Source organism: Dermacentor silvarum, chromosome 9 (assembly GCF_013339745.2).
Source record: "Dermacentor silvarum isolate Dsil-2018 chromosome 9, BIME_Dsil_1.4, whole genome shotgun sequence".
Taxonomy (NCBI): Eukaryota; Metazoa; Arthropoda; class Arachnida; order Ixodida; family Ixodidae; genus Dermacentor; species Dermacentor silvarum.
This window is the reverse complement of record NC_051162.1, coordinates 57,158,515-57,173,151: the sequence shown is the minus strand read 5'-3', so window position 1 is coordinate 57,173,151 and position 14,637 is coordinate 57,158,515.

Genomic DNA, 14,637 nt, shown 5'->3' with positions numbered 1-14,637 from the left:
TCATTTGCTACGAACGAAGCGAATTCTACAAAAGCCACGCCAAATTCAATTCGAAGCGGGCAGCGGGGACCGCCGCCATGTTTTACGTAAACTACGCAAACCACGCAAAGAGTGTAACGCTATATCTGAGAAATAGCGTGCGTACGCTATACGCTATCGGTCAGATAGCGTTCTGCGCATGCGCAGTGATGACCCGCTATTTTATAGCGTACACAATGGCATAGCGTACGGTAAACTAAAACTGTCTACACTCAAGACTGCTCACGTGTGGGAATGGGAAAGCATTGCAATCGCTTAGGTGGAATGTTTTAGATTTATGTTATCAACATGCTTTATAGTTCTTTCTCCTGAATCGGTGTGTTTGTGTGTTTGCGTATACATTGTCTACAGACCGGAAACATTCGGACCATTTTGCTGCAGAACGATGGATTTTTTTTTGTGTGTCCCCTTGCTTCATTTTCTGAGGCGTGCTTCCGTGGGCGACCACGTTTCACAGCTGTCGCTGAGGTAGACGCTTCGCTGAGCATCCCAGTCGACACAGCATTGATGAATGCTGAAGAGCAATTGACGCGCGGGAGGCAGCGACGTGACGTTTGCAATGACGCACGCACTAGTAAACACCTCACTTTGTACACTCGTGATTTGATGTCGAGAGTGCTTCGCAGTAGACACAGCACCGATTAAATTCAAAGAGCAAGTGACACTTGGGAGGCAGTGACGGAAGTAGTGAGGTGGCGTGTGCAATGACGCACGCACTAGGCATAACCTTAGTCAACTATAGCCGATGCCACAGTGGCACCGGGCAAGCGTGCTCGTCTCGCCCCACGGAGGTCCGGGTTTGATTCGCACCCATACCTATATATACCAAATGTTCTCTTCAATTGAATTAATTGACTTTGTTTACGAAAACCTTCCTGAGAAATGTGACGTCAAATGGAGAATTTTTGACGTGTTCTCACTCTTCGCACCGTCGGCCATTTTTGGTACCATCTTTCGGTCACGCTACCGACGACAACACCAGATTTTCGCGTAATGGCGCATATGATACTTTTGCATTAATAAATGCTGCTATCGCTAGTTCAGTTATCTGACAACCATAGTTAGTTCCACAGCGTGGTACAACAGACCTCGTCTCCCTGAATGCAATAACGCCAGCGCGCCGTGCGTTGGGCGCGCGTTACAGATCCCCTGGTGGTTTCTGGTTTCTACTCGTAAAACTACAGAATTCCGTTCCTTCAATCGTCTGTCTGAAGTTGTAGTTACTACACTCCCCGTATTCCTACATAAATGAATGAGGGCGTCCATGAATTTGAGCAATGAACAAGCACAGAAATATTAAGCTGTATTAGGTGTCGAAAAGTAAGCACGTTCGGTCGAATAAATGATGGCGTAGAATGTTCGTATATATGTAAGTGATAAATAGCACGTATTGAGCTTTTTGTAGTATGTGAAGAGCAGGAATAGTTCGCTGTGCTTTAGACAATTCCAGCTAAACGAGTCGCTCGAGTGATGTTGACGTTACTGCGTTTTAGCATTGAAGCGATGTATTGACACACACCATGTTGTAACCCTTGAAACGGGTCATCTATCAGACGTGTATACAGCTAGGCTGCTATCTTGTGCTTCCCTTTCGACATCCTGCTACATCTAGCGTCAGCGCACTGAAATCGCTGCTTGACCAATATGTGAATATATATCCAGACAAGATTGCCTGAATATACCGGGTCGGCTAACAATCATGCAGTGAGATTTAAAAATATGCAAATGACACGCAGCTGCACAGAACCAAAATGATATTGTTTGTAGTCACTTGGAGATACTCAGAATATTTTTTTGCATTCCGCTTAAATGCATAATTAGTCTCAATAATTATTCAACTTCTCAAATATTATAATTAGTTAAAAGTGTCAAGGGGAAAAATTTAGAGCAACTTAAAAACTCCCTATAAAGTTTTCTGTAGCTGAATACCTGCTCCATAAAATTATTTTTCCGAGCGTGAAAGAAGCCTGTGAATACACGCAAAATTTTCGCGCGACTGGCCACTCGAGGCACTTTGAGGCGGTTGTGTTGCAGTTTGTTGTTGTTTTGCTTGTAGTCCCCATTTTGAGCGCCATTTTGAGCCCCATTTTGAGCGACACAACATTATTAAGAAGGCGCTTTCGACATTCCTAAAGATTCCACGGCATCGTTCTTACAACGCGATCATACATTTTAATATTTCGGAATTTGTTAATTAAGCGAGCAATAATACAAATTATATGAACTTCCCAATCCAGCCAGAGCACGGCTTGATAATAACACGTCATTCATGCTCGCCGGACCGTGAGGCATACTGTGTCAATCATGGCCATCTGCTCAGGGCGTGACAGTATGGCTTTTTTCAGTTCAGTTGCATTCTTCTCGGTGCTGTTGGCCTGTACTCATTAAACTGCAGAATTTGAAAACTTTTCCATTAGAGTCAATCGTCTGGCTCTCTCGGTTAAAAGCTTATTAGGTCTAATTCAAATATTTTTTTAATTACAGGCTGATGCCATTTTAAAAACATACCTTTGCGATAAAACGACCCCGGGGAAATGGCTTTCTAATTGCATGTTGCCTGTGTTTAGGAAATTTCCGAACGCGTCTTTTGAAACACTCTGCAGATAATGTTTTTGCTGGAGTTGGGAACTCTAAGCCAAATCACTATATTGTGGTGCATAACCACCTCTTTTGGCTCTTATTCCAGGTAGAACGAATCCATCCCCAGCATTTCAGTACTGTATTCGTCCATCCGATTTGTATTCCCAGCTAATAGGTGGCATAGTTAAGCCCAACGTATGAGAAACATTTGCGATGTGGGTCTCAGATTCAGTTTTTGTTCGCGCAAAAAACTAAATAAAAACACCTTTTATCAAACCTGTAAAAACACGTGTTGTCCTACTGATTCCCACTATTTTCTGGATGTTGACAAGGACTTTTGCAGTGTTCTTTGACGCGTGAACAATTGTTAAAATGTTGTGTTGTCTCAGTTGAACGTGGTTTGCGGGGTTTTTGCGTAGCATTAACGAACAAATAACATTTTGGCAGTGATCAAGTTTTGTTGACACTCGTATGAAAGTATTCTTTTGTCTTTTATATCTAACCATTTTAAGCGTATAGCTTCTAGAAAACGTACATTTTTGACATTATTAGGAGCAAATTAGAGATATAAATGGTGTTTGAACTGCTTCGAATTAAAAAAAAACATGTATGTCAATCGTAATAATGTAAGTTTTTGACAATGAACAAAGCACTCGATATGATCTTTTTCTGCCGCTTGGTTGCACCATTTGAGAAGATTCAAATGTCTGTACATTGCACAAAAGTATTTTTCACCTAATGCATTAGGGGAAGTTATCAATTCAATGGCGGCGCACTTGATGAGATAAAAAATAACATATTAGCACATATGCACACTAGGACAGCTTTTTCCTCTCATAATACTTCTATTTTTTTATACAGTTAGAGATGGTCGAGTGTCAACCCGTGCTACTCTCTATTTTTTTATACAGTTAGAGATGGTCGAGTGCAACCGTCAGGACAGTTGGCTTGAAATAACCAAATTTTTAACCATCAACCATTGAAGACAGCGAATTTTCAATCATTGTACTACATTGCTCAAATATCCTTAAGTTACTGGCGGCAATTAACGGGAATATTTATTGATTTCAAAACTGGAAAGTTAGAAAGTAATTTTTTTGTGGCATACATGGTAACTTCCGAATTGAAGCCAGACAGTTCTCGATGGGCATCAACAATATAAACAAACTTTGATACTAGATAGGAGTTCCAAACATGTGGTAGAAGTCACTCCAGTACGACTTAGTTTCTTTTGACAAAACGCTTTCCTGTTGCTTTGCAAGACAAATTTAAATGAGACTTATTGTATTTATTTGTATTATGTGGGACAGGTATTGCAAAACTGCTGTCATCTTAAGCAATAATCACAAGTTCATTGACTTTGCCAATTCTACGGCTACATTTCATAAATTCCTATATATTTTATGAAGTAGTCTATATAAACGAATCGTAACAAAGAAATTGCGGTCTTTGACCAAGTCAAGGACAAAAACACACAGAGGCGTTTCGGGACCCGTACGGTTTCCTTGATCACACTCAGTAGGCATAGAAATGCTCACGCATTTAAAATTTATACCGCATACTTTATATTGGTGTCGTGAAGAAACGCATTGCTACATATTCTGTAATCCCGTGTAGTCCGGTGCCATTTTACTTACCATTCAAATAAGGCTACGTGTCAATCTGGGATATTTGCTGTTCAAGTTTGTTTGGCATGTGGAGTGAGCATAAACGCACTGACCTCTGGTTTTCTGAATATAGTTTCAAGCAGGAGGCTGTGTTTAAGTGTGATTAAAGAAATAGAACGGGTCCCGAAACGTCTCTGCGCGTTTTTCACTTTGACTTGGTCAGTGACTGCAATTTCGTTGTTATCATGTTACCTGACCAGCCGAATTTTCGTCTAACTCCTGGCTATAAATGAATCGTACTTTGGGGATCAAATAAGCCTACTGCCCGCGTGTTAGAGTATTCCAGCTAAAGATATAAAGTTGGACTATCTCAGACATGCAAGTATTTGAAATTGTGTGAATAATAAATTAAAACGCTTTTTACCTGTAGTTATTCCAATTGTAGTGGAGAAGAGGACGAATAAGCGCTCTTGCATCTGTCACTGTGCGCGCTATCAGCGTTCGTGGACTACCAGCTCGACTTTAGTGCCTTGTAATAAATCGTCGTATCGCATTTAGTGGAAGGTGCTGTAATCCCCGACCTCACCCTGGATTCTACGCAGCCAAACGTTGCCAACTGCTCGAGCCGCTACCATGCTCGCGGATACCGACACTCAGCCTAGCGCATCCGTCGCTCCGATCATTTGCGGCGCCATGAAGTGGCAGCGCGATCCTCCTGTCTTTTTCGGAACAGGTGATACTGACGTGCAAGATGAGCTCGCTACCTACGAGTGGGTCAGTGATCACAAGTAGGATGACCCGACGAAGCTACGTACCGTCATCTTCTACCTTGCTGACGTTGCGAACCTCTGGTTCCACAATCATGAGCGGGAACTACATACCTGGTCCGCTTTCAAGAAAGCATTCGTGGGAGTCGTCGGCCGCTCGGCTTTGCCAAAACTCCGTGCTGAACAGCGTCTACGCCAGCGTACTGAACAGCCCAGCGAGACTTACACTAGTTCCTTAGAGGACGTCGTGGACTATTTGCGCCCGCGTCGGTTCTACCACGAGTGAAGAGGACAAGGTGAAGGACATCCTCAAGCGCATCGAGAACGACGCATTCCAAATGCTTCTAGCACGAAACCCTTCATCTGTGGCTGCTGTTTGCCAGAGCTTCGACGACCTGCGTCGACAAAGGGTAATTGCGCGCAGCGCTGTTGCACCTGGCCACTCTCTCTCGGGCCTTGCGCTTCCCTCCAACTCCCCGCCAGAATCATCGCTCTCCGCTCAAATGAAGGATTTTATTCGTAAGGAGGTGGCGTGCCAACAGTTTATCCTGCCTCTCAGCGATCTACCTCTACAGCCTGACAGCCTTACCGCTAGCAACGGCATCTCCGCGTGGTCAACTTCGTGCGATGAAGCCTTCAAGCACCTACCTCACCTACTTCGCCACCGATTCTTCGACACTACGATCCGATAGCGCTCACAGAGGTATACACGGAGGCCAGCGGCATCGGACTTGATGCAGTCCTAGGGCAACTGAAAGACGGCTACGACGAGTACGTCGTCGCATATGCGAGCCACGCTTTAAAGGCCGAAGCCAACTACTCTGTGACAGAAAAGGAGTGCTTGGCCATTACTTGGGCTCTCGTCAAATTTCGTCTATACCTTTATGGGCGCCCTTTTTACATTGTTACCGACCACCACGCCCTTTGCTGGCTGTCCTCGTTGAAAGATCCGTCAGGTCGCCTCGGCCGATGGGCACTTTGCTTAAAAGAATATGACATTCGCGTTGTCTACAGATCAGGCAGAAAGGCGCGAAGACTAAAGTTCACAACACAAATTCCATTACAGGTTCAGTAATTACACACAGATCATTTGCGGCTTCCTTCAGGGGCAGACGGGAGCATTTGGGTTGGTGCTTGCTGCTAAGTTAGGTGAAAGAATATTGCTATGAGCAGGAACCCCTCATGCGCAATGACGAGCAATATAAACACATCCTTTCTTCATAAGCTTGCGTTAAGCACGGGTAGCGCGAGGGTCTCTGCGTTCACATGACGACTTCGCTGCAGCCGAATTAAGAATAATGCTTATGTGATGACCGCAGCTATATGGGCTTGTTGATATGTCCACGTGTAATTTGTTGCATCGCAGCAAGAAGGACACGGCCATAAAAGGCACACGAGATAGCACACAGCGCTGAACGACCAGCTGCGAACAGCTGTTTACGTCCGCCATGTCTCCTCGTATTGAACTTCATAAACCGCTGTTGCGCACTCCAAGCGTTTTTAAAACACAAACCACGCGTAATATTTTCTCCTATTAAATACTGGTGAATAATTTTGTAAAGCACAGGTGTTTCCATTACATTTGAAAAATGACACGAGTTATGCCACAAAATTTGGCAGCAAGCAACCGTGGGCGTGGCATCCGTCGCATTGTTGCAATCGCGCTCATGTGAACTGAGCCCTCAAAAATCGCATTGCGACGCGTGCGATCGCACCGATTTTTTTTCTCTCCAGTCGCAGCAAGTGATTTTTCTTGGCTTTCGGTGGCTGGGCGAAAACCGCGGCGGCATGCAACGGAAGGATAAGAATGCCGCTAAAACGGATCCTCAGCAAGGAAGAGTTGGCAGAGTGATGTATGCATGCCGAAAGGGTTCGATAATGCTTTCATCATCATCATCATCAGCCTATATTTATGTCCACTGCAGGACGAAGGCCTCTCCCTGCGTTCTCCAATTACCCCTGTCTTGCGCTAGCGTATTCCAACTTGCGCCTGCGAATTTCCTAACCTCATCATCCCACCTGACTTTCTGCCGTCCTCGACTGCGCTTCCCTTCTCTTGGTATCCATTCTGTAACCCTAATGGTCCATCGGTTATCCATCCTACGCGTTACATGGCCTGCCCAGCTCCATTTCTTCCGCTTAATGTCAACTAGAATATCGTTTACCCCCGTTTGTTCTCTGATCCACACCGCTCTCTTCCTGTCTCTTAACGTTACTCCTAAGATCTTTCGTTCCATTGCTCTTTGTGCGGTCCTTAACTTGTTCTCGAGCTTCTTTGTTAACCTCCAAGTTTCTGCCCCGTATGTTAGCACCGGTAGAATGCAATGATTGTACACTTTTCTTTTCAACGACAGTGGTAGGCTCCCAGTCAGGATTTGGCAATGCCTGCCGTATGCACTCCAACCTAATTTTATTCTTCTGTAAATTTCTTTCTCATGATCAGGGTCCCCTGTGAGTAATTGACCTAGATACACATATTCCTTTACAGATTCTAGAGGCTGACTGGCGATCCTGAATTCTTGTTCGCTTGCCAGGCTATTGAACATTATCTTTGTCTTCTGCATATTCATCTTCAACCCAATTCTTGCACTTTCTCGATGAAGGTCCTCAATCATTTGTTGTAATTCCTCTCCATTGTTGCTTAATAGGACAATGTCATCTGCAAACCGAAGGTTGCTGAGATATTCGCCATCGATCCTCACTCCTAATTCTTCCCAGTCTAAGAGCTTGAATACTTCTTCTAAGCATGCAGTGAATAGCATTGGAGAGATTGTGTCTCCTTGCCTGACCCCTTTCCTGATAGGTATCTTTCTACTTTTCTTGTGGAGAACCAAGGTAGCTGTGGAATCCTTGTAGATATTTGCCAAGATATTCACGTATGCCTCCTCCACTCCTTGATTACGCAATGCCTCTATGACTGCTGATATCTCTACTGAATCGAATGCCTTTTCATAATCTATGAAAGCCATATAGAGAGGTTGATTGTACTCCGCAGATTTCTCGATTACCTGATTGATGGCATGGATATGGTCCATCGTAGAATATCCCTTCCTGAAGCCAGCCTGTTCTCTTGGTTGACTGAAGTCAAGTGTTGTCCTGATTCTATTGGAAATTATCTTGGTGAATATTTTATACAATACTGAAAGCAAGCTAATGGGTCTGTAATTCTTCAATTCTTTAACGTCTCCCTTCTTATGGATAAGTATAATGTTGGCGTTCCTCCAGCTCTCTGGTACACTTGAAGTTATGAGGCATTTCGTATAAAGGGCCGCAAGCTTTTCAAGCATGATATCTCCTCCATCTTTGATTAAATCTACTGTTATTCCATCTTCTCCAGGCGCTTTTCCCCTGGTCATGTCTTTCAAGGCCCTTCTAACTTCATCGCTAGTTATAGAAGGAGCTTCTGTATCCGGTTCTGTATCCGATAATGCTTTACTGCCACGCAAAAAGGTTTATCATGCGCAAATAAATACATGCTCACCCGCAGGTGCGAGTATCGCGAGGGCCTGAGTGATCGGCGGGCACTTAGAGCACTGCACGGGCCGACTTTTGCAGCCCGGGCCCGGCCCGGGCCCGTTTTTACGTTGGGCTGCCCGCCCGAGCCCGATCAAAACTTTTATGGCGAGACCCGGGCTCGGCCCGGGCCCCGGAAATATTCTACGTTACCCGCCCGGCCCGGCCCGCCACCCCCTTACCTTAGGCCCGAACCCGGCCGGAGCCCGGCTCGAAACCGGCCCGAAACCGGCCCGAACCCGGCCCGAGACCGAAAAATACATGTTTTTCAGAGTTGAGATGCCCGAGAATAACTCTCTTCACGTTACATGCACACCACCCGAAAGCCCGAGCCCGGCCCGGGCCCGCGTCAAAAAACCCGAGCCCGGACCGGGCCCGGGTCAAAAAGCAGACGCCGTGCCCGAGCCCAGCCCGAGCCCGTGAAAAAACTGCTCTACACGGCCCGGCCCGGGCTTTCGGGTAAGCCCGAGCACGTGCAGTGCTCTAGCGGGCAGCCATCTTCTATTCCTTTTGGAACGGGGCAGTCTGTGGCTATTAAGAAAAATTTTCAGTTTTGTTCGGCATATTAAAACATTTTTTCGCATACACGTCACTTTGAAGTGGTGAGTTTTCGCGGTTTTGTGAGGTCGCGTGACAGACAGGCGAAGTGGGCGTAGCCAGAAAACATTAGACCAATAGCAGAGGGCTAATGGTGAAAAGGCGTCGAGTCAGGAATGATTATTTTTCTTTTGTGTGGTTTAATCATGCATAATCAGTGTGTACACGTTATATCAGATGGGCAGCTGGCCTATCACGGTTTTTGTGACGTCGCGTGACAGACAGGCGAAGTTATGAGTGGCCGGAAAATGTTTTGAACAATCGTGGAGGCCGATTGCACAAATTGAAATCAAAGCAGTTTGGAATCATTTTATGTTATAGCGGCCTTATCTGACTCGGAAATGACTGTGCTTTCTCGAGGATTAAAGTTTTGTTAAAGCCCTGCTACTAGCGGCTTTAAGAAATTTCATCCAGGTAAATATTTAGATGACTTCGCGAGAAATATGAGGCTGAGGGAGTTCTTTCATGAGCGAGCCGCCTCCACTACCATATCTTCTCGCCAGCACTGGACCCCGCCGACTCAACGGGATAAATTTCTCGATTTGTATATTTCTGCCGTGCAACGTGGCATTCTGCAGGCCTATGGCAGACGCATTTCATTCGTACAAAACCTTCTCCTCCCCGAACGAAAAGCAATTGAAGGATTGCAGAAACGCTCAGACATTGTTATAAAGCCCACCGATAAAGCAGGAGATATAGTAGTAAATAACATGACTGACTACGTCAAGGAAGCTCAGAGGCAATTAACTGATGACACATTCTACAAGCGGCTTGATGACGGCCCAACTGACAATTTTAAGTGTATTGTCTCTAACACCATCACGGATCTAATAAGAGATGGTAAACTCGCCGACAAAGCAAAGCACTTGTTAGTGCCTCCCAGTCCAGTACCAGGAAGGTTCTATTTACTAGCCAATATACACAAGACTAATAACCCTGGTCGCCCTATTGTGTCACGTGTTGTAACTGTCACCGAGCCACTTTCAAGCTATTTCGATAGCCTAACTAATGGGATTCCTTGCCTTGTTGAAGAAGCATGAAGGTTCATTTGACGCCCATTCTTCGACATTGGGACAGACGACCGTAACAGCGCATCGGATTCAGACAGACGGCAGATCCATCGCGCGTCGCCGGCCGTATCGCGTGTCTCTAGCTGAACACAAAATATTGAGGAAAACGTCGCGGACATGCTGCAACGTGAGATAATTCGCCCCTCTGCTAGCCCTTGGTCGTCTCCCATTGTTTTGGTGCGAAAACAAGATCGCTCCGTGCGTTTCTGTGTCGATTACCGAGCGCTCAACAAGATCACGCACAAGGATGTCTACCCCCTGCCTCGCTTTGACGATGCCCTCGATTCCCTGCAAGGTGCCGAGTACTTCTCCAGTCTTGATCTGCGTTCAGGTTACTGGCAAATTCCGATGCACGAAGCCGACAAAGAAAAAAAAAACAGCCTTTGCAAGCCCAGATGGTCTTTACGAATTCAACGTCATGCCCTTCGGCCTCTGCAATGCTCCCGCAGGTTTTAAGCACATGATTGACACCATTATGCGTGGACTGAAGTGGAAGACCTGTTTTTGCTGTCACGATGATACAGTTATTTTCTCGTCGACATTTGCCCAGCAGTTGCAACGTCTCCACGAGGTTCTCACGTGCATAGCCAGCGCTGGTCGTCAGATCAACACCAAAAAGTGTCATTTTGCAAGCAAGATGATTAAGGTCTTAGGTAATATTGTTAGCAAGGATGATATCCGACCTTATCCTGAGAAGATCTCGGCGGTGCTTCAATTCCCTTGTCCAAAAAAGACCAAGGACCTACACAGTTTCCTCGGCATCGCTTCCTATTTTCGCCAGTTTATTCGCGATTTCGCCTCTATAGGCGCACCTTTGCACCACTTACTTCGTTCTGGTGCTCCCTTCGTGTGGTCACCTGAATGTGAATCTGCCTTTGACCAGCTAAAGGGCGTCCTCACATCTGAAGCTGTCCTGTGTCATTTTGATGAGACTGCACCCACACACTTGCACACGGATGCTAGCGGCCATGGCATTGGTGCTGTGCTCCTGCAGTGAGACAACTATTCGAGTGAGAGAGTCGTTGCGTATGCCAGCCGCGTGCTCACACCTGCCGAGAAAATCTATACCATCAGCGAGCAGGAGTGCCTAGCTGACGTTTTGTCCGTCAGAAATTTCTCCCTTATCTCCACGGCCACCATTTTACCATCGTTACGGACCATCACGTCTTATGTTGGCTTTCCACACTCAAGAACTTATCAGGACGTCTTGGTCACTGGATTCTTCGTCTGCAAGAATATGACTTTGAAATCATCTACAAGTCTGGTAAGAAGCACCAAGACACAGACGTTCTTTCTTGCTGCCCACTTCTTGGTTCCGCCACCACCTCCAGTGACGCACTTATTGACCTTTCTTCTACGGCGGTTTTGTCCTTCGCCGCTCTTGATTATCTCAATTCGCACGACCATGAATAATTTTCGTCTCAACAACTCGCCGACTCGTACTGTCGATGTATTGTAGACCACCTTCGTGGAGCTTCGCGCTGGCTTGATGCCCGGCTTCGTCGACAGCTGACACAATTTAAGCTGGAAAACTCCGTGCTGTGCCGGCATATCCACCATCCTGATGGACGACGCTGGTTGCCCGTGCTACCTCATTACCTTCATGTAGGTGTCCTTGAGGCTTTCATGACAATTTGACTGCTGGCCACCTTGGCATCCAGAAAACTTACAACCGCATAAGAAGTCGCTTCTACTGGCCTGGCCTGTGTACCAGTGTGGCGAGATACGTCGCTTCCTTCGCCAATTGTCAGCGTCGAAAACGGCCAACATCAGCTCCTGCCGGGCAACTACTACCAATCTCACGTCCTGCGGAACCATTCGAGGTTGTTGGCATCCATCTCTATGAGCCACTTCCCATGACTCCCGCCGGTAGTCGATGGATAGTGACAGCCATCGACCACCTGACGCGCTATGCAAAACAGCTTGTGTAAGTTCCACATTCGCTTCCGAAGTCGCTGCCTTCATCCTTCAATCCACAATCCGGCGCCATGGCGCCCTTGTATCCTTCTCAGCGAGCGCGGAAAGACATTCCTTTCCCAACTGGTAGGCGAAGTGCTCAAAGCCTCTGGCACCACTCACAAGATATCATCCTCAAACCAATAGCCTGCCTGAGCGGTTTCATCGTACGCTATCTGACATAATGCCGCCTGTATTCGACCAGGGGTGCTATGCAGGATGCCTCGAGTTTGGCGAAACTCGGTATCTTAACGAGCTCTGGCGACGCCCCAAGATGAAAGAACTAATGGTAACAAGACAAAGTTTGTCCCTCGGCCCTCCTCCAGTTTCATTGGTTTATCTAGATTCGCTCTGGATGGCTATCAACCCTTGGGCGTTGCCATATGGGCGGTCGACCAACTGGGGCTCACGTTATCATACGGTCGGTGCATGGTTGTGCCTTCTTTCACTTGTTTGTCGTTCCCCCGAGTGCGGTACAGGCAAGTTATAAAATAAATTCATTTAGTACAATAATATCAGCCACTTTAATGTGGGGGAGAGGCATTTTAAAGTTTACAAGACGCACACTGAATGTGTATTAGACTAATTTGTAGTATAATAGGTTTCGCGTTATACCACGAGGGGACGCTCATCCTCCTCTTTTTTTTTCTGGATTGGATTGGCGCGGCTCGCTACGTGCTTGCGCTGCCATTTCCGAGCACAAATTGGTGTGCGTCTGGTTTTCACACTGGGCTTTTAACAGATCGCTCGTTGCTCGCGCTAAAGGCTGCGAGACGAAGTGAGCGTCGGCTAGCGCTGAAGTGGTTTGCAGCGCGCTTACCGTGCAAGCACTCACGTATGCCGGAAAGCACTCATACAAGGGTCAGAAAACTACGCTTTATTTTTTTTTACATTGCGATGCACCTTCATACTGGCTAGCGCCGCGCGATGGCTTCTAACAACCGCAGGAAAGAGTCTTTATACTGGGTAGCCCGAGCGATCCGTGGTTTCGAACTAATGCAAGATAGGGTTTTTGCAGCGCACGTGGCCATTGAGTGCCACCACATCCATCCCAGGTGGCACTCCAACATCGGTGCAGTTGCCCTGTACCCATCAATGACGAGGTGGCGCTTCACTTTTTGACAATAACTTTCTATTTTTTTGCGTGTGAACGCCCGTGATGGGGTCCGCAAAGTTCACGCTCTGGTTGACTATCTCCCAATGCAGATTGAGGCATAGCCCCGTTAGCATCCACTAAATTTGTGATATATTTGTATGCGGCCAATTCGTCACTATGAATAATGGTCCCCGGTTGAACAATGGCTGTAAAAATGGCGCCTAGCATCACCGCCTTTCGTCGGTCGACCTTGAAAGTCGCAGCACCCCTCTGGTCGTGCAGAACATGCCGAAGACCCATGGGCCAGCATCTTTAACACCGCCGTAATTTTGGCGGCTCAGCGGAAAGTTGTCGCCCGACATTAGGTGACCTCGATTGTACTTTTGCTCGCCGTGAAGAAGGCACTCGTCAATTTGCGCTATCTCCCCGGGGACACCGAGTGGAGGTTGCGCCAGCAGCTCGTCCCTCGCAAACTTACGGGGGTCGTTCCTCCAGTCGGCGATGGCGTGCTCCGATAGAGGAATCAAGTCACCGGTCATCTCCTTCAACAGCCATATATCTACGCTTTGGCTCAAGCAGTACGTGAGCCAAATCATTTGCCGCCTGGAGAGGTGGTCGTTCGGACGGCCGAGGTGGTCCGGGTTGGCGAAGTAACTTCCTTCGCCTGTCTGCCCGTGCAGTGCAGCGGTACCGTGTAACGGCGAAAACTGATTTCGGCAGCTGTTGCACCGGAAGGTAGCCCGGCGTCTATTCTGAGCCTTCCAATATAATGTGACCACTTCGCCTGCGCAGGTTGGTTGGTCCGGGTGGAACCCCAGGTGCTCGAAGGTGTCCCAGTACTCCGATGACGACTCCGAACTTGGCCTGGGGCTGGGGCGCGGTGTACGAGCAGTGCTTGAAACAGGAGAGAGCTGAAGCGATCGCACGAACTTTTACTCCGCAGCCTAGTCACACCACTTGGCGTTCGGAAAGCACAATTTGCCCACCACGCTGTCTCCGCAGGCGACGGCCTCGCCTAACTCGTCACACAGCCAGCGCACTGACGTTTTGGAAAGGCAAAAATGACGCGAAACTACGTCGGTAATGTAGGTGAACGGGTCCAGACGGTCATATTGACGCTTATTGCCGCTGGATGCGATGACACAGGCTGCTGCTGCCGCCGCCATGTTCACGAGTTCAACTCGAGGGGGGTTTCGCGACGTACGAGTTTGGCACGAGTTCGCCTGTCAATAAAAACCATAGGTCACGCCCCGCGCGAGCCATGTAACTTGTGCGCACTCACCACGGTTGGGCCACGCCCAACTTATTTTTCGGCGACAGCGACGTGGTGCGGAACTGAGAGGCATTAACAATCTTGACCGGCGAAATAAAACACACACAACGCACTGTCGTCGGTGATTTACTGAGCACCA